We start from the raw sequence: 25,306 nt of genomic DNA on the forward strand, positions 1-25,306 counted from the left end.
GAAAAACCAGAAATCTATATGCTGAGGGACTTGTAGCCTTAGATCAGGGCCAGTAGGTCTCCAGACACTAGCATTCGACGTCCCTCCAGCCTCGTCGCCTGAAACACTTCTGCCTTTTTTTCTCGCGCTACTGCCTTGGTTTCACACTTCTCCCTTCTCAGTCTGACTTCCGCCCTCTTCTGTCTTCCAAAAAGTTGCTAAGCTGTCATTCAATTCAGTTCAGTTCAGTCGCTCAGTCGTGTCCGACTCTTTGAGACCCCATGAACCGCAGCACGCCAGGCCTCCCTGTCCTTCACCAACTCCCGGAGTTTACCCAAACCCGTGTCCATCGAGTCGGTGATGCCATCCAGCCATCTCATCCTCTGTCATCCCCTTCTCCTCCTGCCCCCAATCCCTCCCAGCATCAGAGTCTTTTCCAGTGAGTCAACTCTTCGCATGAGGTGGCCAAAATATTGGAGTTTCAGCTTCAGCATCAGTCCTTCCAATGAACACTCAGGACTGATCTCCTTTAGGATGGACTGGTTGGATCTCCTTGCAGTCCAAGGGACTTTCAAGAGTCTTCTCCAACACCACATTTCAAAAGCACCAACCTGTCATTACTTCCTAATTTGCCTTTCTTGACCTCTTCTTGCTGCTAAGTCACTTCAGTCGTGTCCGACTCTGTGCGACCCCACAGACGGCAGCCCACCAGGCTCCCCCGTCCCTGGGATTCTCCAGGCAAGAACACCGGAGTGGGTTGCCATTTCCTTCTCCAATGCAGGAAAGTGAAAAGTGAAAGTGAAGTCGCTCAGTCGTGTCCGACTCTAGCGACCCCATGGACTGCAGCCCACCAGGCTCCTTGGGATTTTCCAGGCAAGAGTACTGGAGTGGTGTGCCATTGCCTTCTCCATGACTTCTTAGTCCCAATCTTTTCTCAGCCCTTACCTTACACATCCACTGGATATGTCAGATGAGACAGATGACAGCGTCTTGACTGTAAGACCGTTTCTTCTGTTTCTTTACCAGCCTATATTCAAGCGTCTGCCCCCTTAGGGACAAGTGACCCCTCTTAATGATCCAATTCAGATGACTACTCTGTCTTATTTAATCCTTGCCCTTTCCTCTGATACTTTGTCGAATTTCCTCTTGCTTGGCTAGATACCTCCGCCTGTTGCAATTCAATCAATGTAGCCCCAAACCGGCACAGCATTTTTCACCCCATTCCTATGCCTCAGCCAATAGCTACTTTTGACTCAATTTCTGCTCTTACCACTTCCTGACATCCTTAGAGTTGCCATAGACTGAAAGTCTTGGAATCGATTGGACTCCTTTGTCCCTTCTTTGCCAACAAAGGGCTGTCTAGTCAAAGCTGTGGTTTTTCCAGTAGTCATGTATGGATATGAGAGTTGAACCCTAAAGAAAGCTGAGCGCCAAAGAATTGATGCTTTTGAACTGTGGTGTTGGAGAAGACTCTTGAGAGTCCCTTGGACTGCAAGGAGGTCCAGCCAGTCCATCCTAAAGGAAATCAGTCCTGGGTGTTCATTGGAAGGACTGATGCTGAAGCTGAAACTCCAATACTTTGGCCACCTGATGCGAAGAGCTGACTCATTGGAAAAGACCCTGATGCTGGGAAAGATTGAAGGCAGGAGGAAAAGCAGTGACAGAGGATGATGAGCTAGTTGGATGGCATCACCGACTCAATGCACATGAGTTTGAGCAACCCTGGGAGACTGTGAAGGACAGGTAAGCCTGGCATGCTGCAGTCCATGTGGTCGCAGAGTCAGGCACGACTGAAACAGTAAGTGATTTTACAGATATTATATTTGTCTTCATCTGATCTGCTTAGTATAACCTCTAACACCTATTCAGTTCAGTTCGGTTCAGTCGCTCAGTCGTGTCTGACTCTTTGGGACCCCATGGACTGCAGCACGCCAGATCTCCCTGTCCAACTCCCGGAGTTTACTCAAACTCCGTGTCCATTGAGTCGGTGATGCCACCCAACCATCTCATCCTCTGTCGTCCCCTTCTCCTCCCGCCTTCAGTCTTTCCCAGCATCAGGGTCTTCTCCAATGAGTCAGTTGTTCACATCAGGTGGCCAAAATATTGCAGTTTCAGCTTCAGCATCAGTCCTTCCAATGAATATTCAGGACTGATCTTCTTTAGGATGGACTGGTTGGATCTCCTTGCAGTCCAAGGGACTCTCAAGAGTCTCCCCCAACGCCACAGTTAAATTCTTCAGTGCTCAGCTTTCTTTATAGTCCAACTCTCACATCCATACATGACTATTGGAAAAACCATGGCTTTGACTAGAGGGACCTTTGTTGGCAAAGTAATGTCTCTGCTTTTTAATATGCTGTCTGGTTGGTCATAACTTTTCTTCCAAGGAGCAAGCGTCTTTCAATTTCATCGCTGCAGTCACCATCTGCAGTGACTTTGGAGCCCCCCAAAATACAGCCTGTCACTGTTTCCATTGTTTCCGCATCTGTTTGCCATGAAGTGATGGGACCAGATGCCAGGATCTTAGTTTTCTGAATGTTTAGTTCCAAGCGAACCTTTTCTCTCCTCTTTCACTATCATCAAGAGGCTCTTTAGTTCTTCTTCGCTTTCTGCCATAAGGGTGGTGTCATCTGCATATCTGAGGTTATTGATACCTCTCTCTTCCTTTCCCGATTTGGAACCAGTCTGTTGTTCCATGTCCAGGTCTAACTGTTGCTTCCTGACCTGCGTATGGCTGACCTCAAGAGGCAGGTCAGGTGGTCTGGTATTCCCATCTCTAAGAATTTTCCAGAGTTCGTTGTGATCCACACAGTCAAAGGCTTTGGCATAGTCAATGAAGCAGAAGTTCTTCCTGGAACTCTTGCTTTTTCCGATGATCCAACGGATGTCGGCAATCTGATCTCTGGTTCCTCTGCCTTTTCTAAATCCACCTTGAAGAGCTGGAAGTTCAGGGTTCACGTACTGCTGAAGCCTGATTTGGAGAATTTTGAGCATTATTTTACTAGCGTGTGAGATGAGTGCACTTGTGCGGTAGTGTGAGCATTCTTTGGCATTGCCTTTCTTTGGGGTTGGAATGCAGACTGACCTCTTCCAGTCCTGTGGCCAGACTGCTGAGTTTTCCACATTCAGCACGTTCACAGCATCTTTTAGGATTATGAAATAGCTCACCTGGAATCCCATCAACTCCACTAATGAAGGTCCTAAGGCTCACCCACTGGACTTCGCATTCCCGGATCTCTGGCTCTAGTTGAGTGGTCACTGGTGCTGCTGCTGCTGCTGCTGCTAAGTCGCTTCAGGCGTGTCCGACTGTGTGCGACCCCATAGACGGCAGCCCAGCAGGCCTCCCTCCTCCCTTGGATTCTCCAGGCAAGAACACTGACTGGAGTGGGTTGCCATTGCCTTCTCTGAGTTGAGTGATCACGCCACTTCACTCCGCCGAAAGAGCAGACTACGTAGCCACTATAAGCTCGTCTATTCTTCATAAACCACGTTGATCAGGGGAAAGCGCGAACGCAGTCCCCCACTACCACAAATTATGCAGTCGAGTTTCCCACATTTGGGGAAATCGCAGGGGTCAGCACATCCGGAGTGCAATGGATAAGCCTCGCCCTGGGAAAACCACCTTCGTGATCATGGTATCTCCCCTGCCAGGTAAGTATGAGTTGATGCCCACCCACCGCCCAGCACCCTCGAGCTCGCCCCACTCTGCACGCACGGTCACTTCCCTCGCACCACCTCCGCACACTCAGCTCCTGCTCGTCCCTCGGCCCGGCCTCGCCCACCCGGGGAACAACCTCAGGAACCTCCGCGTGTGCACACGCAGGACACCGAGGCCCGGGAGGAGCGGGACCAGCAGCCTCCGCGCGCCGCTCATCTACATACGCCACGCCCCCATACCGGTTGTGTGACCAACCAATCCCCAACCTAGACAAGTTACCTTGAGGTTTCTGGGCCCGCAGCGAGAAGACGCGACCTGGAGGGGGAGCCCGGGAAAACAGGAGTTCTGGGCGGCCGGAACCCCGCATTTGAGAGTGAGGGTGTGAGTCGCGGCTCCGTTCTAGTCTCACCTTCCGATTTTGTTTTCACAGCCAGACCGAACTCATCCCCACTGGGCATGGTTATTATGAGGATCTTTCCCTCCCCCGACCCCCGTTAAATATTTAAGTAATAAGATTTCCGCAGTCAATTTAAAAGCGATCGCTTTATTCGTAGTGTCTTCCTGAGTTAGCATCTCCATCAACTACTTCAACACATACCTGCTTCAAGATACACACTAAACCAAGTGAAAGTTAGAGGGAAAAAAAGTCAAGAATCTAACCTTGAAGAAAGTAAACCAGGGCAAGGTACAAACTTCTTCCACTTTGCAAAGAATACAGTGCTTGAGTCAAGTATATAGTACTGGCAAATACAAAGTTTTAAATTTTATTTTGGCCGTTGCCCTGCGATTTGCAGGATCTAAGTTTCCCCACCAGCGACTGAGCCTCTGCTCCCTGCAGCGCAAGCACAGAGTCCTAGCAACTGGACCGTCAGGGAATTCCAAACAATTTTTAGAGAGTAAATGAAACATTTTATATCCCAGCTACTCTGCCCACTTAGAGTCTACCCTTCCCCTGGAATCCCAGTAACTAGGCTGACCGATAGAATGAGGCCCAAGTGATTTTCAGGGGATTGTGAGGCTAGGTCAGCAGAAGCCTTACATCTTCCTCTGTGTCTCTGAGAACCTTGTGTGGCCGACTTGAGCTGTGAATAAGAAGGCTGACAACACTGGGGCTGCCATGTTGCGAGGAAGCTGCTGCTTTAGAACCTGACTCTTCTCCCTCCCTAAGGAGAGAGTAAAGATAGAGGTGCTGCTGCTGCGTGACTTTAGTCGTGTCCGACTCTGTGCGACCCCATAGACGGCAGCCCACCAGGCTTCCCCGGCCCTGGGATTCTCCAGGCAAGAACACTGGAGTGGGTTGCCATTTCCTTCTCCAATGCAGGAAAGTGAAAAGTGAAAGTGCAGTCGCTCAGTCGTGTCCAACTCTTAGAGACCCCATGGACTGCAACCCACCAGGCTCCTCCATCCATGGGATTTTCCAGGCAAAAATACTGGAGTGGGGTGCCATTGCTTTCTCTAAGATAGAGGTAGGCCACCGTAAGTTGGTAGATGGCAGGTCCAAGAAGCATAGGAACTTACTAAGATTGTCTTGGGTGGCTGAAAGAGGAGTAGCTCTCTACCCCTACCTGCCAAATCTTAAAAGTTATAAAAAGGCCTTAACTGGGTTGTCAGGTATACTGTTCAGAGGATCTCAACAACGCCTTACTTCCTCAAGGTTTTTTCCTTGGGATAGCTCCCACTGTGGGAGTAGTAGGCAGAGGGTACATTCCAAGGACAGGGGAATGGTTGCCTGAGTCTAGCTCAAAGACCAGTGGTCACAGCCTACCGATCATCTTCTTCAACAGAAGACCAAAGTTTTGTCTCCAATCTGTTCCTGGTTGGAGAAGTAAGATCCCACAAGCCAAGAGCCATACATGGAAAAGGGACACACTCAGGTTTCAGCCCCAAACTGTGACCCCAGACATTGGGGAAGAGAGAAATCCCTTCCCAAACTGCAGATTTGGATGAAAATAGATGAGTGGTTTTGTTTCAAAGCTCTTAACTTTGGGGGTGTTTTTTTTTTTTTTGGGTGGGGGGTGATATTTTTGTGCAACAATAGAGAAATGGAAGAGGGATACAGAAGTAAGCAAACAAGTAACATGAAGTAGAAGGGGGAAAAGTGGGTTAAGGGATAGAGAAGACACGACGGAGAGCAGGGATTGGGGTGAGGGCTTACAGTGTTTGACAAGGGGGTCAGGGAAAGCCTCTCTGTTTCAGTTTGCTACATACTCCTGCTTCCCTTTGCTTGCTTGTCATTAGCACATGTAACCACCAAAAATCGACAGGCTCAGCCCCTGAGTTTACTTGTTCTGTCCTAAAATCAAAGTCCTAGTCCTAGAATCAAAACCAACTCGTTAGCATTTCCAATTCTTAGTTTTAAATTTATGGGAGTAAATAAGTAATGACTTAACTTTGTGGATCAGAATGAATATGGATGGAATTGTGGCCCTGACCAGGGCCACAATTCTCAGGAAAAGAAAAATGGGTTTCCTAACAGGTGTCTCTTTCATGTCATTGTTACTCACAGGAGAGTATTGTACCTCCCAAGAAAGCTGGGTGGAACAATAGTTGAAAACCAGGGAAGGGAGTTCCCTGGCAGTCCAGTAGGACTCCTCCCTTTTAGGGCAGTGGGTCTGGGTTCAGTCCCTGGTTGGAAAACTAAGATCCCACAAGCCAAGAGGCACAGTCTAGAAACAAACAAAACCACAGAAATATATAGCATATGAGTGGTACATTATCCTACAAGATTTCAAAGCATAGAAAGAGCACAAGCAGAGGGAGAATCTGAAAAGGTATCACAGCAATCATACAGTTGGAGTAACCATAGGTGCAGCATCTCGTGGCTGAAAGGAATCCTAAAGGATCTTTCTATCTAGTTACTGAGCCACCCATTGCTTGCAGATGGATTTTGAAAGACGGGTAGGGTTTGGATGGTGCTTGCGCTGCAGGGAGCAGAGGCTCAGTCGCTGGTGGGGAAACTTAGATCCTGCAAATCGCAGGGCAACGGCCAAAATAAAATTTAAAACTTTGTATTTGCCAGTACTATATACTTGACTCAAGCACTGTATTCTTTGCAAAGTGGAAGAAGTTTGTACCTTGCCCTGGTTTACTTTCTTCAAGGTTAGATTCTTGACTTTTTTTCCCTCTAACTTTCACTTGGTTTAGTGTGTATCTTGAAGCAGGTATGTGTTGAAGTAGTTGATGGAGATGCTAACTCAGGAAGACACTACGAATAAAGCGATCGCTTTTAAATTGACTGCGGAAATCTTATTACTTAAATATTTAACGGGGGTCGGGGGAGGGAAAGATCCTCATAATAACCATGCCCAGTGGGGATGAGTTCGGTCTGGCTGTGAAAACAAAATCGGAAGGTGAGACTAGAACGGAGCCGCGACTCACACCCTCACTCTCAAATGCGGGGTTCCGGCCGCCCAGAACTCCTGTTTTCCCGGGCTCCCCCTCCAGGTCGCGTCTTCTCGCTGCGGGCCCAGAAACCTCAAGGTAACTTGTCTAGGTTGGGGATTGGTTGGTCACACAACCGGTATGGGGGCGTGGCGTATGTAGATGAGCGGCGCGCGGAGGCTGCTGGTCCCGCTCCTCCCGGGCCTCGGTGTCCTGCGTGTGCACACGCGGAGGTTCCTGAGGTTGTTCCCCGGGTGGGCGAGGCCGGGCCGAGGGACGAGCAGGAGCTGAGTGTGCGGAGGTGGTGCGAGGGAAGTGACCGTGCGTGCAGAGTGGGGCGAGCTCGAGGGTGCTGGGCGGTGGGTGGGCATCAACTCATACTTACCTGGCAGGGGAGATACCATGATCACGAAGGTGGTTTTCCCAGGGCGAGGCTTATCCATTGCACTCCGGATGTGCTGACCCCTGCGATTTCCCCAAATGTGGGAAACTCGACTGCATAATTTGTGGTAGTGGGGGACTGCGTTCGCGCTTTCCCCTGATCAACGTGGTTTATGAAGAATAGACGAGCTTATAGTGGCTACGTAGTCTGCTCTTTCGGCGGAGTGAAGTGGCGTGATCACTCAACTCAGAGAAGGCAATGGCAACCCACTCCAGTCAGTGTTCTTGCCTGGAGAATCCAAGGGAGGAGGGAGGCCTGCTGGGCTGCCGTCTATGGGGTCGCACACAGTCGGACACGCCTGAAGCGACGCAGCAGCAGCAGCAGCAGCAGCACCAGTGACCACTCAACTAGAGCCAGAGATCCGGGAATGCGAAGTCAAGTGGGTGAGCCTTAGGACCTTCACTAGTGGAGTTGATGGGATTCCAGGTGAGCTATTTCATAATCCTAAAAGATGCTGTGAACGTGCTGAATGTGGAAAACTCAGCAGTCTGGCCACAGGACTGGAAGAGGTCAGTCTGCATTCCAACCCCAAAGAAAGGCAATGCCAAGGAATGCTCACACTACCGCACAAGTGCACTCATCTCACACGCTAGTAAAATAATGCTCAAAATTCTCCAAATCAGGAGACGGCGCAGGCGAGTCCCCAGGCCACGGCCAACGCGGGATGTGCGGGTGTCCCCGAAAGGCTTTCCCGCCTCTGGCCAAGAAGGAAGGTCGCTGCGCTGCCGCAGGGTGTCGGGCGGGGCAGAGGCGCCGGGGGCGGGGTGCCTTTCTCTGGGGAGCAAAAGCAACCAGCACCTCCTTCGAGCCGGAATCGAACCAGCGACCTAAGGATGACCACACGTGTCGGATCTACAGTCCTCCGCTCTACCAGCTGAGCTATCGAAGGGTGCGCGCCACCAAGTGGCCGGGGACCTTACTTTTTCCGGAAACGATGCACAACCACACTGGGACTCTGGTCGGAAGCCCTTTTGAAGAAATCGGTGCGCGCGCTGCCAGAGTCCGGGTGCGGGTGAGAGGACCAGACAGTCCTGCGGGGTGGCTGCGGCCCGGCCTTTGTGTCGCCCGGCATCGGGGCAGCGAGTTTCAAGATGCCTCGTTTTCTCTCCCCCGTCCCTCTTTCTACAAGTGGGGACCGCGGCCTGAAAGTGAGGAAGAGGGCTAGGGGAGAGGCGTTGGGAAATGGATGGGTGCGTGGGGTGCGGGAGGCCGGGCCGAGGAGAGGGGCACCGCGGAGCCGGCTGCCAACCGCCTAGGCAGCCACCTGGTGCTCTTTAAGTGCCGTCAGTTCAAACTACTCTTTGGGTCAAAATGGTATTATTTGCTGTGGCACGTTGTGCCGCCCTTCAAAGCCAGTATCATCTTGCCTGCATTCTGCAGGTCTCCTATGGATCTCCCTGCTTTCGCTCTGTCACCTTTACAGCCAGAGTGATTTTCTCTCCTTTGCTAGGGGAGTGTGGAAGAGGGGTGGGGGTGGGATGTGGAGGGTTTAGATGAAGCTGCTTCTCTTCTGGAAACTTCTGGTTCACTCAGACTTGAACCCTTACACAGGTCTACACGACCCTCAGTTCTTGTCTTCACGCAGTCACCTCTCTCAGTTTCGGTACCATTCATAAATTTTGTTCTGTATTCAGGACCTTCATGCTCTTCTCCACACACTGGTCTAGCTGACCTTTTGCTAGGGATGCTCTTCCCAGAAGCCCTATGCCCAGCCCCCTCCTCCCTCCAGTCTGCTCACATTGTCACCTTCTCCAGGGAGCCTCCCCTGACTACCGAAATCAACACAGCAACCTGCCTCCTTATAGCAGTTCCCCATCTCCTTTCCTTCCTCGATTTTTTTTTATTTACTTTTTTTGTAGCTCTTAACAACTAAGGTACTAATTAATTTGCCTACGGTGTCTATTGTCAGTTTTCTCCCACCTCCACACCCCTTTCTCTAACTAAAATATGATATATAAAACATTTTGCCTTACACCTGAAACTAACACAACGTTGTAAACAACTATGCTGCTGCTGCTGCTAAGTCGCTTCAGTCGTGTCCGACTCCGTGCGACCCCATAGACGGCAGCCCACCAGGCTCCCCCGTCCCTGGGATTCTCCAGGCAAGAACACCGGAGTGGGTTGCCATTTCCTTCTCCGATGCATGAAAGCGAAAAGTGAAAGTGAATTCGCTCAGTCGTGTCCGACTCTTAGCGACCCCATCGACTGCAGCCTACCAGGCTCCTCCGTCCATGGGATTTTCCAGGCAAGAGTACTGGAGTGGGGTGCCATTGCCTTCTCCGAAACAACTATATTTCAATTTAAAAAGTTATGAAAAAAAATTCCTGAGAAAGTCTGACACCTTACACAGGCCCCTGTCATCCCTTTTTCTTTCTTTCTCTTTTGTCTGCGCTATGCTGCATTTTAGTTCCCTGGCCAGGGTAACCCGTGCCCCGCCCCCCACATTGAGCGCTCAGAGTCTTAACCACTGAAGCGCCAGAAAGGTCGCTTGACTGCCCTTTGTTAGAGCATTCATTTAAAAGGGCTTGCAATTGTGAAGATGGTTCTCTTACAACCCAGAGCGTCTGTCAAAGACTGGGAGCCATTCCTTTGAAGTGTAAGCAAGAAGGATAGGGCCTCTGTCTCCCACTTTCTGTGCGAGGACCATCCTAACTTCAGTAACTGCCCGCTGACAAACACGTCTGGCCGGCCTCTCTACTGACCAGCTCTGGTTTTCCACTGCTGCCTCTTCTGAGCCCCCTCCCTCTCATCCTCCCTTTAAAACGTTCCGATCCCCTCGCCCATTTCGGAATGGAGCTCGGTCAGCTCTTTCCCCTGCTGTCAGTATTCACTGAATAAAGTTTGCTTTCAACATTTTCTCTACGGTCTGCTGTGTTTCTCTTTGACCGAGTCAGATCGGAAAGGACCAAAGGACACCTGGGGGGCCGCTCAGTGTCTGCCCGTTGGGGCAACAGGCGGGGGTGGTGGGGGGTGGGATGCGGGGGCAAGGCCCAAGGGCAAGGGCTCCTGACCCCGAGCACCGCGCTCCGGGAGCCCCCGCCTGAGGCGGTGGAGGCGACCGCTCGCGCTCTCACCTGGTTTTCTCTCTGCAATAGGACCCCGGGCTTTCCTTCCAGCATCACTAGGATAGGCTATATATCCCGAAGCACTTTCGTCACTTTTACTTAAAAAGACACCGTGAAGAAACATTACCACGCATTCCTATTAAGGCGGCTTTAGGGCTTAACGTCAACCGGCAAATAGTTCTATTCCTGAAATTTCCATGACTAGAAGATGAGTTCAGAGAGGGGAGGGCAAAAATGGGCTGATATTTTGCTGAAAGGAAAGTGAGACCAGACCCCAGCCCCGACCCACCCCCTCAACTGCGGAGCACCGTGAGCTGACGTCTTCCCAGGTACCCCCCCCCCCACGCCTGGACGCCACTCGCCCACGCACTCCCCTCACGAGACACCTGCGAGTCTCGGATGGGTTAGTAGGTCCCACGCCCCCGCCTGGAAGACCATGACATCCGGGCATCCCGGCAGGGGGCGTGGTTATGTAGATGCGCGGCGCGCGGAGGCTGCTGGTCCCGCTCCTCCCGGGTCTCGGTGTCCTGCGTGTGCACACGCGGAGGTTCCTGAGGTTGTTCCCCGGTTGGGCGAGGCCGGGCCGGGGACGAGCAGGAGCTGAGTGTGCGGAGATGGTGCGAGGGAAGTGACCGTGCGTGCAGAGTGGGGCGAGCTCGAGGGTGTTGGGCGGTGGGTGGGCATCAACTCATACTTACCTGGCAGGGGAGATACCATGATCACGAAGGTGGTTTTCCCAGGGCGAGGCTTATCCATTGCACTCCGGATGTGCTGACCCCTGCGATTTCCCCAAATGTGGGAAACTCGACTGTATAACTTGTGGTAGTGGGGGACTACGTTCGTGCTTTCCTCTGATACATAAGTGTTATAAATAATAAGCTTAAGCGTTTTCAGGTTTATCTTTCTGTTTGTGACATTACAATTTTTTTGGAATAATGGGTAATATAAAAATTAGTCTTTACCAACTTTCTTTTAAGACGTTTATTCCTTAGAAATTTGTGAGTGATATCGGTATTATGTTCAGAAACAGATTATTTTGCCAGCAAAGGTCTGTGTAGTTAAGGTTTGTTTTATAGTAGTCATGCTCGGATGTGAGAGTTGGACTGTGGAAAAAAGCTGCGTGCCGGAGAGTTAATGCATTTTAAACTGTACTGTGGGAACTCTTGAAAACCCCTTGGACTGCAAGATCAGTCATGGGTGTTCTTGAAAAGAATGATGCTAAAGCTGAAATTCCAGTATTTTGGCTACCTCATGGGAAAAGTTAACTCATTGGAAAAAATCATAATGCTGGGAGGGGTCGGCGGCGGGATGCTGGGCGGGGACGACAGAGAATGGGATGGCTGGATGGCATCACCGACGCGACAGACTGGCTTTGAGTGAACTCCGGGAGTTGGTGATGGACAGGGAGGCCTGGCGTGCTGCGATTCATGGGGTCGCAGAGAGTCGGACACGACTGAGCGACTGAACTGAACTGTTCTCAGGATTGTGATAAACATAAAATTAATACTTGTGAACTATTTTTTAATTTCTGTTAAACAGATTTTAAGGCAATGAGAGATTTTGCCAAGTAAAAAGTTTTACTTGTTCACTTGAACAAGTGATAGAGCATATCTGAGTTTTTTACTATTTCAGATGTTCTTTTAAGTCTGCAGTGTTTGAGCTATTTGAGACTTGGTGTGTCGTGTCTATTTTTAAGGTACTATGAACATGCCAGGTGTTTTGTCCCTTAACACATTGAGCATAGTTTGAGCAAACTCGTTTTTGTTCATTGAATCGATAATGCTATGTAACTATCTCATTCTTCAGTTGCCTCCTCCTCTTGCTCTCAATCTTTCCCGGCATCAGGTTCTTTCCCAATGCATCAGGTTTTTTGCATCAGGTGGACCAAGTTGAAGCTTCAATTTCAGCGTCAGTCTTTCCAGTGAGTATTCTGAATTGACTTTCTTTTTTTCAGGTTGACTAGTTTGATCTCCTTGCAGTCCAAGGGACTCTCAAGAGTTTTCTCCATCACCACAGTTTGAAAGCATCAGTTCTTTGGTGCTTGATGTTTCTTATCTTTCAGTTCCCACATCTATAAATGACTAGTGGGGAAAAACAAAAACATAGTTTTGACTATACAGACCTTTGTCAACAAAGTGATGTCTCTGCTTCTTAATACGCTGTCTAGGTTTGTCATAGTTTTCCTTCCAAGGAGCAAATGTTTTAATTTTGTGGCTTCAGACACCCTCTCCAGCGACTTGGGAGCCCAAGAAAATAAAATCTGTCACTGTTACCACTTTTCCCGATCTATTTGCCATGAAGTGATGGGACTGGATGCCATGTGATCTTAGTTTTTTTGAATGTTGGGTTTTATTTAAGTCAGCTTTTAGAGTTAACCTCATATTTAAGTCAAGTACTTACATTGACTGGAGCAAATATATATTTTAAAATGTATATATAACAGTCATTTTGCTGTACAGTAGACTAACACAACATTGTACTCAAAATTGTTTTCATGTCAAATTTAGCGCTTGAGGACATGGATTCAAGTTAGATTTATTTTGATATTATAAAAAGTGCTCTGCCAATAATCACCAATGACAGCTGTTCAACTTCAATACAAACCATTTCTGAGAGTGCAAAGTGGCATTGACTGGAAACATGTATCTGTAGGAAAGAATCATTACCTTTTCAGTACAGCTCAGTTCCAATGTCAGTTATTCCAGAAAATTTAAGTGTCAAGTTCTTGTGTAAATCACCCTTTGGTTTTCCTAAGGTATTTAACTGGCTTCACATGGGAAATATGAATCCAACTGATTTTCTCTTTCACTTTGATAGCAAATAAGCAACCCAAGGTCAGGGTTTGAGCCTTCAAAAAGTGTGGCAGCTGCTGCTGCAGCTGAAAAGCACACAAGTAGGCACTTCCAGGACACTGAAACCAAGAACTGAGAACCATACTATTAGGTTTATAGCCTAATCCCAACTTTTGACTTAAAATTCCATTAACACAACTTTGTTTTCATAACAAAATAAGTGAAAAGTTTTCTTTCTAAAAATTGGAATACCCAAAGTTGGGGGGAAATAGCTGATTTTTCTTCAAAATCTTTTTTCTAGGGACCAAACCAGTAGATAACTGACTCGATGGATGTGAGTCTGCGTGAACTCCAGGAGTTGGTGATAGACAGGGAGGCCTGGCGTGCTGCAATTCATGGGGTCGCAAAGAGTCAGACATGACTGAGCAACTGAATCTGATCTGGGGAATTCCCACGCAGTGCTTTGTCAGAAGTTTTGCCTCTGGAAAAGCTGAAACCTACCATCTAAGTACCTGACTAGTGCTGGTGGTGGTTTAGTCGCTCAGTTGTTTCCAACCCTTTGTGATTCTATGGACTGTAGCCCGCCAGGCTCCTCTGCCCATGGGATTTCCCAGGCAAGAATACTGGAGTGGGTTGCCATTTCCTTCTCCAGGGGATCTACCTGACCCAGGGATTGAACCCAGGTCTCCTGCATAGCAGGCAGATTCTTTACCGCTAAGCCACCAGGGAAGTCCCTACCTGACTAGTACTTGTACCTGACCCCAAACTGTCTTTTCTTTTTTGTACTAGATGTAGATGCTTCACTGAAAAATTAGGTGACTCCTAGCTTGTAACACTTTGCAGCCTTCGATTGACAACATACCCTAAATATTTTATTTATTTATTTTTTTGCCATTTTATTTTTATTTTATTTTTTAACTTTACAATATTGTATTGGTTTTGCCATATATCAAAATGAATCCGCAATATTTTACTTCTGTTTCACAATCCTACAATTTGTCTAGTGAGGCCTTGTTTCTCTGTGAAGCAAGGAGCTGGAACAAAGCTGAGGTGTTGGTTTTCCAGTGTCCTTTAGGAGACTGTTAGAAAATCATCTACAATTACAGACCCTTCTGCTGGGACATAGTTCTGTAAGTTTTCCCATAAATTTCTGTTTTTTTCCTACAGAAAATAGAAGAGTCCTGAAACCCTTGAGGAATCCTTTGCCATCAATATAGGACTCTGTGTTTGAAAACAAAGACTCTGCCATTAGGGGGACAGAAAAATAACCAGAACTCAGATCAACTACACAGATAAACCTCGCAGACGATGGTACTGAAGTCAGGATAACTGCAGGGTTAAAATTGCCTGGAAAATCCCATGGATGGAGGAGCCTGGTAGGCTGCAGTCCATGGGGTCTGAAGAGTTGGATACAACTGAGCGACTTCACTTTCACTTTTCACTTTCATGCATTGGAGAAGGAAATGGCAACCCACTCCAGCGTTCTTGCCTGGAGCATCCCAGGGACGGGGGAGCCTGGTGGGCTGCCGTCTATGGGGTCACGCAGAGTCGGACACGACTGAAGCAACTTAGCAGCAGCAGAAGCTTACAGGCCTTAACATTAACGGAATAATAAATTAATTTTTCTGAGATCTTGTATAAATCTACATATTAGTCAATTATCAAATTTGTTACTTCTTTACAAGGTGAGCGCTGTTTTAAAATTCTCATTTTTCTAATTTTTTAAAAACTGGTTTATTCCTTCTAATTGAATTCTTTTTTAAAACTTAGTTGTTTTTGGCTGTGTTGGGTCTGAGTTGCTGTGTGGGTTTCTCATTGTGGTGGCTTCTCTCGTTTTGGAGCACAGGCTCTAGCACTCGGGCTTCAGTAGTTGCAGCTCATGGACTCAGTAGTTGTGGCTCATGGGCTCTAGAGCACAGGCTCAGTAGTGGCGCACGGGCTTAGTTGCTCCACAGCATGTAGTTTCTTCCCTGACCAGGGATGGAACCTGTGTCTCCTGCACTGGCAGGCAGATCCTCTACCACTGAGCCACCAGGGAAGCCCCCTTTTAATTGAATTCTTGACAAAGGATATTGTTTTACACCTGACCATAGCTTATCCTTTTGGTAAATTATTGATTCTGATGGAACTGAATGTATAAACAGGACAAGAAAATTTAAGCATAACATAGTCCCTGCCCATATTGGGCCCTCCCTAGCGTGTGATGTGTATTATACATTAACCAGGTCTCCTTAGAGGTGGAAATGCCTGCTGGGCCATAAAGATCATTTTTTTTCTCCCTTTCTTCTGACAACAGCGATGTAACTTCTCAGAAGACTGGCATTCTTTCCCAGCTGTGTCAAAGGGTATGGTGGCTTGCTGCCTGATTTGTACATGCTTACCTGAACTATGCATCTTTGGTGAACTTTATGTAAAATGTCAGTATGTTATTTTGATGTATGATTCTTTGTTCTGAAAAATATATGTGACTGTGCCTTGGATTTCTGTCTCAGAGCTTATCCTGGGTTATAATCCTCAGTTTGACTAGAATAAAATTCTCTTTTTTTTCCTTAATTTGATTGTTAAGTTTTGTTAATTGTTCTCTATCTCAAACTAAAAAAGTGTCGTCATTTGCTAAGGCCCAGCTCCATACATGGATTTGTCTCTGTTTGGAGGGCTTTTCCAGTGAAGTGTGAGATAGTCACTCTTGGCCATCCATCTCTTCTTTCAGGAGGTACATAGTTACCAAATTAGGGGTCTTTTTCTCCAAGGAGCTCCACTAACATGGCATCTATAGCACAGGACATGATAGCTTTTAATATGTACAGCAGGTCTCCCCAGTACTTTAAAAGGAGAAAAAAATAATACGTGTTTCTCATGGAGGAAAAGGAACAAGTAGAAAGGTGGCCCAAAAAACCGGGTTTCTACTATGCTATCACCAGATGGAAAGTAAAACACTTCCAAGAAATTGAAGAGTAGTTCAGTTCAGTTCAGTCGCTCAGTCATGTCCCACTCTGTGACCCCATGAATCGCAGCACGCCAGGCCTCCCTGTCCATCACCAACTCCCACAGTTCACTCAAACTCATGTCCATCAAGTTGGTGATGCCATCCAGCCATCTCATCCTCTGTCGTCCCCTTCTCCTCCTGCCCCCAATCCCTCCCAGCATCAGAGTCTTTTCCAATGAGTCACCTCTTCGAGTGAGGTGGCCAAAGTACTGGAGTTTCAGCTTTAGCATCATTCCTTCCAAAGAAATCCCAGGGCTGATCTCCTTCAGAATGGACTGGTTGGATCTCCTTGCAGTCCAAGGGACTCTCAAGAGTCTTCTCCAACACCACAGTTCAAAAGCATCCATTCTTCTGTGCTTAGCTTTCTTCACAGTCCAACTCTCACATCCATACATGACCACTGGAAAAACCACAGCCTTGACTAGACAGACCTTTGCTGGCAAAGGAATGTCTCTGCTTTTGAATATGCTATCTAGGTTGGTCATAACTTTCTTTCCAAGGAGTAAGCGTCTTTTAATTTCATGGCTGCAATCACCATCTGCAGTGATTTTGGAGCCAAAAAAAATAAAGTCTGTTTCCACTATTTCCCCATCTATTTCTCATGAAGTGATGGGACCAGGTGCCATGATCTTCGGAGAAGGCAATGGCACCCCAATCCAGTACTCTTGCCTGGAAAATCCCATGGATGGAGGAGCCTGGTGGGCTGCAGTCCATGGGGGGTCCCTAAGAGTCGGACATGACTGACCAACTTCTCTTTCACTTTTCACTTTCCTGCAGAAGGAAATGGCAACCCACTCCAGTGTTCTTGCCTGGAGAATCCCAGGGACGGGGGAGCCTGGTGGGAGGCCGCCTATGGGGTCGCACAGAGTTGGACATGACTGAAGGGACTTAGCAGCAGCAGCAGCAGCAGCCATTATCTTAGTTTTCTGAATGTTGAGCTTTAAGCCAACTTTTTCACTCTCCTCTTTCACTTTCATCAAGAGGCTTTTGAGTTCCTCTTCACTTTCTGCCATAAGGGTGGTGTCATCTGCATATCTGCTGCTACTACCGCTAAGTCACTTCAGTAGTGTCCAACTCTGTGCGACCCCATAGACGGCAGCCCACCAGGCTCCCCCGTCCCTGGGATTCTCCAGGCAAGGACACTGGAGTGGGTTGCCATTTCCTTCTCCAATGTATGAAAGTGAAAAGTGAAAGTGAAGTCGCTCAGTCGTGTCCGACTCTGGCGACCCCATGGACTGCAGCCCACCAGGCTCCTCCGTCCATGGGATTTTCCAGGCAAGAGTACTGGAGTGGGGTGCCATTGCCTTCTCCTCTGCATATCTGAGGTTATTGATATTTCTCCCGGCAATCTTGATTCCAACTTGTGCTTCTTCCAGCCCAGCATTTCTCATGATGTACTCTGCATAGAAGTTAAATAAGCAGGGTGACAATATACAGCCTTGACGTACTCCTTTTCCTATTTGGAACCAGTCTGTTCCATGTCCAGTTCTAACTGTTGCTTCCTGACCTGCATATAAGTTTCTCAAGAGGCAGGTCAGGTGGTCTGGTATTCCCATCACTTTCAGAATTTTCCAGTTTATTGTGATCCACACAGTCAAAGGCTTTCACATAGTCAATAAAGCAGAAGTAGATGTTTTTCTGGAACTCTCTTCCTTGTTCCATGATCCAGCAGATGTTGGCAATCTGATCTCTGGTTCCTCTGCCTTTTCTAAAACCAGCTTGAACATCTGGAAGTTCATGGTTCACATATTGCTGAAGCCTGGCTTGGAGAATTTTGAGCATTACTTTACCAGAGTGTGAAATGAGTGCAATTGTGCAGTAGTTTGAGCATTCTTTGGCATTGCCTTTCTTTGGGATTGGAATGAAAACGGCCCTTTTCCAGTCCTGTGGCCACTGCTGAGTTTTCCAAATTTGCTGGCAAATTGAGTGCAGCACTTTCACAGCATCATCTTTCAGGATTTGGAATAGCTCAACTGGAATTCCATCACCTCCACTAGCTTTGTTCGTAGTGATGATTTCTAAGGCCCACTTGACTTCACATTCCAGGATGTCTGGCTCTAGGTCAGTGATCACACCATCGTGATTATCTGGGTCGTGAAGATCTTTTTTGTACAGTTCTTCTGTGTATTCTTGCCACCTCTTCTTAATATCTTCTGCTTCTGTTAGGTCTGTACCATTTCTGTCCTTTATCGAGCCCATCTTTGCAGGAAATGTTCCCTTGGTATCTCTGATTTTCTTGAAGAGATCTCTAGTGTTTCCCATTCTATTGTTTTCTTCTATTTCTTTGCATTGATCGCTAAGGAAGGCTTTCTTATCTCTCCTTGCTATTCTTTGGAACTCTGCATTCAGATGCCTATATCTTTCCTTTTCTCCTTTGCTTTTCGCTTCTCTTCTTTTCACAGCTATTTGTAAGGCCTCCCCAGACAGCCATTTTGCTTTTTTGCATTTCTTTTCCATGGGGATGGTCTTGATCCCTGTCTCCTGTACAATGTCATGAACCTCCATCCATAGTTCATCAAGCACTCTATCTATCAGATCTAGGCCCTTAAACCTATTTCTCACTTCCACTGTATAATCATAACGGATTTGATTTAGACCTGAATGGTCTAGTGGTTTTCCCTATTTTCTTCAATTTAAGTCTGAATTTGGCAATAAAGAGTTCATGATCTGAGCCACAGACTGAGTGACTATATATATATATATATAGATAGATAGTTAGATATGCATGAGGTCGCTCAGTCATTTCTGACTCTTTGTGACCCCATGGACTGTAGCCTACCAGGCACCTCCATCCATGGGATTTTCCAGGCAAGAGAACTGGAGTGGGTTGCCATTTCCTTCTCCAGGGGATCTTCCCGACCCAGGGATCAAACGCAGGTCTCCCTCATTACAGGCAGACGCTTTACCATCTGAGCCACCAGGGAAGCCCTGATGAGAGCAATGAAAAGTGAAAGTGAAGTCACTCAGTCGTGTCCGACTCTTTGGGACCCCATGGACTCTAGCCTACCAGGCTCCTCGGTCCATGGGATTTTCCAAGCATGAATACTGGAGTGGGTTGCCATTTCCTTCTCCAGCGGATCTTTCCAACGTAGGGATCCAACCCAGGTCTCTCGCATTGTAGGCAGATGCTTTACTATCTGAGCTACCAGGGAAGCTGGCATATATATATATATATATATACACACACACACACACACAGACATATTTCTTTTACCTTCAATGCTAATAGTGATCCTGAGAATTTTAGAACCTATGTTACCCATGCTTACTTAATATGTTGATATTGAAGCGGGTGGTTCCTCCAGCTAGAATTTGAAAAGAGCAGAGGGCTGAAAAAGGGCTTTTTTTTTTTTTTTTTTTGCCACACCACATGGCATGCAGAAGTTTCCCTAACAGGGATCAAACCCATGCCCCCTGCACTGGAAGCATGGAGTCTTAACCACTGGACCACCAGGGAAGTCCTAAAAGGGAGACTTTTAAATTAAAATAACTCAGGGTCTTTTCTTACCTGACTGTTGTGAGACCACAAGACGTTTACCCGATTCAGTCAAGTCAAGAACCACCAAACCAACACTTGTCCTTGATGCCAAACCATTGCGAATACCATCTCCTGTCAAACCAGGGAATCCTCTCCATGAAAGTAGAAAGAAAGAAAATATTTTTACTGAAAAACTACTAAACCACATTGTAATGTACATCACAAGAAATGCACCAAATAGACTGCAAAGACAGGATATCATTCAGTTTGGGCCGCCGTAATAAAACATCATGGACTGCCAGGGAGGTTTGAATAATACGAACATTTCCCAGTTTGAGGAGCTGTAAATCCAAGACCAAGATATTGGCAGCTTTGCTTTCTCATGAGGCCTCTTCTTGGCTTGCAGCTGTCCCTCACATCTCCAATTAAGGACATCAGTCATATTGAATTAAGAGATCCACCTTTATGACCTCATTTTAATCTTAATTTACCTCCTTAAAGGCCCTGTCTCCAAATACAGTCACGTGAGGGCCAGGGCCTCAATATATGAATCTTGGGGCAGGGGGAATGACACAATTCACCCCATAACAATAAGAATGTTGCCTGTTATATAGGCAGGCAGATACAACTCATTACATATACGTCTTCAAGAACTTGTCCTCAATAGGAGGACTTGACAGCACCATTTGCTACACAGTTCATTCTAAATTCAACTGGTAATTGGAGTGGCCATCCGTGTGCCTTTATCCAAAAGGAAATAAAACTCGTATCTCCATGGCAAGCAGGTCATTACAACATGGAGCCAGCCACTTTAGCTAAACTCCCTGAGGTAGAGGGAGATGGAGCATTTCCTTGATGTTCACACTTCAAAAAGATGGCTTCAAAGGCCCAAAACAAACATTCTTAGGTTGCAACACTGACAAAAGATTTGTTTAGCTGTTAAAAACACTATGTATCTATGTATCTCAAAAGGACAGAACATGTATTTGCAAATTTTTTAAGAAACGGGGAGGACTTCCCTATTGGTCCAGGGGCTAAGATCCCACGCTCCCAATTCAGGGGTCTGGGTTCCATCCTACTCAGGGAACTAGATCCCACACGCTGCAACAAGGAGCCCGCAAGCCAAAACTAAGTCTGGCACAGACCAAAACAAAAACAAAAGAATAAACAGTTTGAGAAAGAGGAGTAAATATCTTTCCCTTTTTTGCACAGGGGAATTTTTTTTTCTGATTTAGTATTCATCTTCCATTACACATTACATGTCCCAGTGCCTATGGGGCCAGAGAGCCTGGGCCAGAACTGACTTGGATGATGAAGTGAGTGAAAGTCTCTCAGTCGTGTCCGACTCTTTGCAACCCTGTGGACTATGCAGTCCATGGAAGTCTCCAGGCCAGAATACTGGAGTGGATAGCCTTTCCCTTCTCCAGGGGATCTTCCCAAGCCAGGGATCAAACCCAGGTTTCCCACATTGCGGGCAGATTCTTTATCAACTGAGCTATCAGGGAAGCCTGCCTGATAGCTTTATCTTTATCAACTGAGCTATCAGGATGGGGAAGGGCAACATTATCACTAGAGGAAAGGCCCACATCAGGATTGTGATTCCAAGTCTTACAGTGGCAGTCTCCTTTTTTTTCCTGGGCAGTCAGGAGACTCTATACAGCACTTATGAAAAACCTTAGCAAATGGCCAGGGTTTTGCCTGGTCTTCTGAGTCCATTAGAAGCACAAGCCCCTTGTTTTGGAAGGGCTTCATAAACAGGTCTTCGCTGTCATCACATGCCTACATCTTGAGAGTGGGGATAATGCTGTCCCAGCCCCTTCTGAAAGCCTAGAATTTGTCCACGGCTGTGTATTATATACTCTCTACCCGCCAACCCTCCAGGACGAGCAAATGACTGGCAACTTACAGAACCCGGTCCCATCCAACGAGTCCTTCCAAACCTCACAACCAAGTTATTAATACCTGCAGCACCAGATTAGAACCTGTTCACGATCTGCTCCTGTCCAGAGAAGCCAACCCCACTGCTATATAGAAGCTCATCACCTTCACTCACTGCTAAGCCTTCTTTGCACAGACACAGAACTTGCCTTTTTCGCCTCAAACATCTCAAAAGTACAAGTCAGTCTTTTGCTCTGAGGTTTTCTCCTGCTGCCGAATACACAACTGCTATTTACTGGGCTGGGGGGTGGGGGGGAGTATCAGGCAATAGAAAACAACTCGATGGCAGGCAAATTAGAAAGCTTAAAAGAAAAACCTTCAGTTCAGTCGCTCGGTCGTGTCTGACTCTTTGCGACCCCATGAGTCGCAGCATGCCAGGCCTCCCTGTCCATCACCAACTCCCGGAGTCTACTCAAACTCATGTCCATCGAGTGGGTGATGCCATCCAGCCATCTCATCCTCTGTCAGCCCCTTCTTCTCCTGCCCCCAATCCCTCCCAGCATCAGGGTCTTTTCCAATGAGTCAACTCTGCATGAGGTGGCCAAAGTATTGGAGTTTCAGCTTTAGCACCAGTCCTTCCAATGAACACCCAGGACTGATCTCCTTTACGATGCACTGGCTGGACCTCCTTGCAGTCCAAGGGGCTCTCAAGCGTCTTCTCCAACACCACAGTTCAAAAGCATCAATTCTTCGGCGCTCAGCTTTCTTCACAGTCCAACTCTCACATACATATATGACCACTGGAAAAACCATAGCTTTGACCAGACGGACCTTTGTTGGCAAAGTAATGTCTCTGCTTTTTAACACGCTATCTTAGGTTGGTCATAACTTCCCTTCCAAGGAGTAAGCGTCTTTTAATTTCATGGCTGCAGTCACCATCTGCAGTGATTTTGGAGCCCTCCAAAATAAAGTCTGACACTGTTTCCACTGTTTAACCATCTTGCGGCCGAGAGGAGCTACCCCACTTCCGAGGTCAGGGGTGGGGGCGGAGAGGAGCTATCCCACACTTGAGGTCACGGGCGGTGGCCAATAGGAGCAACACCACGTCCAAGGAGCAGCAGCTGCGCGGGTGCAGGAGGGTTGAAAGGAGATACTCCACGTTCAAGGTCAGGAGGGGCTACCCTGAGGAGATACCCCTCATCCAAAGTAAGGAGCAGCGGCTGCACTTTGCTGGAGCAGCCGTGAAGAGATACCCCACGTCCAAGGTAAGAGAAAGCCAAGTTAAGACAAGTGTTGCGAGAAGGTATCAGAGGGCAAACACACTGAAACCTTAATCACAGAAAACCAGCCAATCTGATCACACGGACCACAGCCTAACTCAATGAAACTAAGCAATGCCGCCACCCAAAACAAACTGGTCATGCTGGAGAGGTCTGATAGAATATGTTCTACTGGAGAAGGGAATGGCAAACAACTTCAGTATTCTTGCCTTGAAAACCCCTGAAAAACCTCTGCTGCTGCTAAGTCGCTTCAGTCGTGTCCAACTCTGTGGGACCCCATAGACGGCAGCCCACCAGGTTTCCCCGTCCCTGGGATTCTCTAGGCAAGAACACTGGAGTGGGTTGCCATTTTCTACTCCAATGCAGGAAAGTGAAAAGTGAAAGTGAAGTTGCTCAGCCGTGTCCGACCCTAACGACCCCATGGACTGCAACCTACCAGCCTCCTCCGTCCATGGGATTTTCCAGGCAAAAGTACTGGAGTGGGGTGCCATTGCCTCTACAAAACAGCAAATTAACAAGGTTAAAAAGCAAAAGATCATAACCTAGCAAAGCATGTGACAAAAATGTCAGAATACGTATACTTCAGTTCAATTGCTCAATCGTACTTCACAAACTCCTAGAATTCAAGCAAACGCAGATGCAGTGAGTCCGTGGTGCTATTCAACAAAAGAGCATACACTCCTATTTCCTATAGTTACTTCCCATTTTTTTCCCCCATTTTTACTTCCCCATTGGGAAGATTTGGGAGAATGACATTGAAACACGTAAAATATCATGTAAGAAACGAGATGCCACTCCAGGTTCGATGCACGATACTGGATGCTTGGGGCTAGTGCACTGGGACGACCCAGAGGGATGGTATGGGGAGGAAGGAGGGAGGAGGGTCTAGGATGGGGAACACATGTATACCTGTGGCAGATTCATTTTGATATTTGGCAAAACTAATACAATTAGATAAAGTTTAAAAATAAAAAAAATAAAAAGTAAGTTTTGGGAGGCATGAATTACAAGGAAAGTTTCACACAGGCTGTAATTAGATAAATACCTGAACTCAGTCGCCATGAAGATGAGAATGGGAGACAAGTTCGACATTTGGCAAGAATTTTAACAAAAGTCAAGACGTGACTGGATATTGGGAATGAAGAAAAATAGGTAGTTGAAGAAAAGTGAAAGTGAAGTCGCTCAGTCCTATCCAACTCTTTGCGATCCCGTGGACTGTAGCCCCTCAGGCTCCTCCTTCCATGGGATTCTCCAGGCAAGAATAGTGGAGTGGGTTGCCATTTCCTTCTCCAGAGGATCTTCCCTACCCAGGGATTAGAACCCACGTCTCCCGCAATGCAGGCAGACGCTTTAAGCTTTTCACATTATTTTTCTCCAAATAGGGAGTGATAGGGCATTACAGTGAAGTAAGAGTACAGTAAGAAAAAAAGAAAAAAAAAAAAAGAGCATATACTTGTATTTTCTATAGTTACTTCCCACTTTTCCCCAAGAACACAATTTTTACACTTGCGTACATTTTTTAAGATTACTAGCTTATTAAACGTAAACAAAAACTCCACCGCGAGACCTATGGTACCAGCTGCCTTTAAAACCAAAAAAGACTCAGGGGAAAGCGCGAACGCAGTCCCCCACTACCACAAATTATGCAGTCGAGTTTCCCACATTTGGGGAAATCGCAGGGGTCAGCACATCCGGAGTGCAATGGATAAGCCTCGCCCTGGGAAAACCACCTTCGTGACCATGGTATCTCCCCTGCCAGGTAAGTATGAGTTGATACCCCCCCACCGCCCAGCACCCTCGAGCTCGCCCCACTCTGCACGCACGGTCACTTCCCTCGCACCACCTCCGCCCCCTACGCCCCTGCGCGTCCCCCGGCCCGGCCTCGCCCACCCAGAGAACAACCTCAGGAACCTCCGCGTGTGCACACGCAGGACACCGAGGCCCGGGAGGAGCGGGACCAGCAGCCTCCGCGCGCCGCTCATCTACATACGCCACGCCCCCTGCCAGGATGCCCCGGATGTCATGTTCTTCCACGCTGGGGCGCGGGACATACTAACCCCACCCGAGACTCGCCAGTGTCTCGTGAGGGGAGCGCGTGGGCGACTGGCGACCAGTCGGGGGGACCTGGGAAGACGCGAGCTCGCGGTGCCCCGCAGTTGAGGGGGTGGGTCGGGGCTCGGGTCTGGTCTCACCTTCCTTTCGGCAAAAATGTTAGCCCATTTTTGCCCTCCCCTTTCTGAACTCATCTTCTAGTCATGGAAAGTTCAGGAAAGAGCTATTTGCCTGTTGACGTTAAGCGCTGCTGCTGCTGCTGCTAAGTCGCTTCAGTAGTGTCCGACTCTGTGCGACCCCATAGACGGCAGCCCACCA

The 25,306-nt window shown here is 47.7% G+C and overlaps 2 long non-coding RNA genes and 5 other non-coding genes across 8 annotated transcripts; 3 read left to right on the forward strand and 4 right to left on the reverse strand.

The window, feature by feature from the left end:
• Nucleotides 1–3,471: 3,471 nt before the first annotated feature.
• Nucleotides 3,472–3,635, reverse strand: LOC139178493 (U1 spliceosomal RNA). The gene has a single exon (XR_011562882.1). It is a non-coding gene; the product is annotated as a U1 spliceosomal RNA (small nuclear RNA).
• Nucleotides 3,636–7,392: 3,757 nt separating this feature from the next.
• On the forward strand, nt 7,393–7,556 carry LOC139178498 (U1 spliceosomal RNA). Its single transcript, XR_011562887.1, has one exon. It is a non-coding gene; the product is annotated as a U1 spliceosomal RNA (small nuclear RNA).
• Nucleotides 7,557–8,256: 700 nt separating this feature from the next.
• On the reverse strand, nt 8,257–8,346 carry TRNAY-GUA (transfer RNA tyrosine (anticodon GUA)). Its single transcript is given in 2 exon segments — nt 8,257–8,292; nt 8,310–8,346. It is a non-coding gene; the product is annotated as a tRNA-Tyr (tRNA).
• A 2,866-nt stretch (nt 8,347–11,212) lies between these two features.
• LOC139178501 (U1 spliceosomal RNA) lies at nt 11,213–11,376 on the forward strand. Its single transcript, XR_011562890.1, has one exon. It is a non-coding gene; the product is annotated as a U1 spliceosomal RNA (small nuclear RNA).
• A 953-nt stretch (nt 11,377–12,329) lies between these two features.
• LOC109575750 (uncharacterized) lies at nt 12,330–15,867 on the forward strand. The gene is made up of 2 exons (XR_002183284.2): nt 12,330–12,443; nt 14,482–15,867. It is a non-coding gene; the product is annotated as an uncharacterized lncRNA (long non-coding RNA).
• Nucleotides 12,441–24,899, reverse strand: LOC139178226 (uncharacterized). 2 transcript variants are annotated; one of them, XR_011562658.1, is made up of 4 exons: nt 24,839–24,899; nt 23,373–23,432; nt 19,809–19,930; nt 12,441–12,603 (listed from the first exon to the last, which is right to left on the reverse strand). It is a non-coding gene; the product is annotated as an uncharacterized lncRNA (long non-coding RNA). The 2 variants fall into 2 exon arrangements; XR_011562659.1 differs by having other exon boundaries at nt 12,441–13,168.
• LOC139178500 (U1 spliceosomal RNA) lies at nt 24,540–24,703 on the reverse strand. The gene has a single exon (XR_011562889.1). It is a non-coding gene; the product is annotated as a U1 spliceosomal RNA (small nuclear RNA).
• Nucleotides 24,900–25,306: the final 407 nt, after the last annotated feature.

The sequence above is a fragment of the Bos indicus genome, chromosome 21, assembly GCF_029378745.1.
Source record: "Bos indicus isolate NIAB-ARS_2022 breed Sahiwal x Tharparkar chromosome 21, NIAB-ARS_B.indTharparkar_mat_pri_1.0, whole genome shotgun sequence".
Classification (NCBI taxonomy): Eukaryota; Metazoa; Chordata; class Mammalia; order Artiodactyla; family Bovidae; genus Bos; species Bos indicus.